Below are 586 nucleotides of genomic sequence, written 5' to 3' on the forward strand. Positions count from 1 at the left end.
ATATAGCTGATACAACGACTGCTTATTGATATATCTGAGACTTACGGATGTTACTGATATAGCTGATACACCGACTGCTTATTGATATATCTGACATTTACTGATGTTACTGATATAGCTGATACAACGACTGCTTACTGATATATCTGAGACTTACGGATGTTACTGATATAGCTGATACACCGACTGCTTATTGATATATCTGACATTTACTGATGTTACTGATATAGCTGATACAACGACTGCTTACTGATATATCTCAGACTTACTGATGTTACTGATATAGCTGATACACGCTTATTGATATATCTGACATTTACTGATGTTACTGATATAGCTGATACAACGACTGCTTACTGATATATCTGACACTTACTGATGTTACTTATATAGCTGATACATCGTCTGCTTACTGACATATCTGACACTTACTGATGTTACTGATATAGCTGATACAACGACTGCTTACTGATATATCTGACACTTACTGATGTTACTGATATAGCTGATACAACGACTGCTTATTGATATATCTGACACTTACTGATGTTACTGATATAGCTGATACAACGACTGCTTACTGATA

This window comes from Priapulus caudatus, unplaced genomic scaffold, assembly GCF_000485595.1.
Source record: "Priapulus caudatus unplaced genomic scaffold, Priapulus_caudatus-5.0.1 Scaffold810, whole genome shotgun sequence".
In the NCBI taxonomy this organism is placed as follows: domain Eukaryota; kingdom Metazoa; phylum Priapulida; class Priapulimorpha; order Priapulimorphida; family Priapulidae; genus Priapulus; species Priapulus caudatus.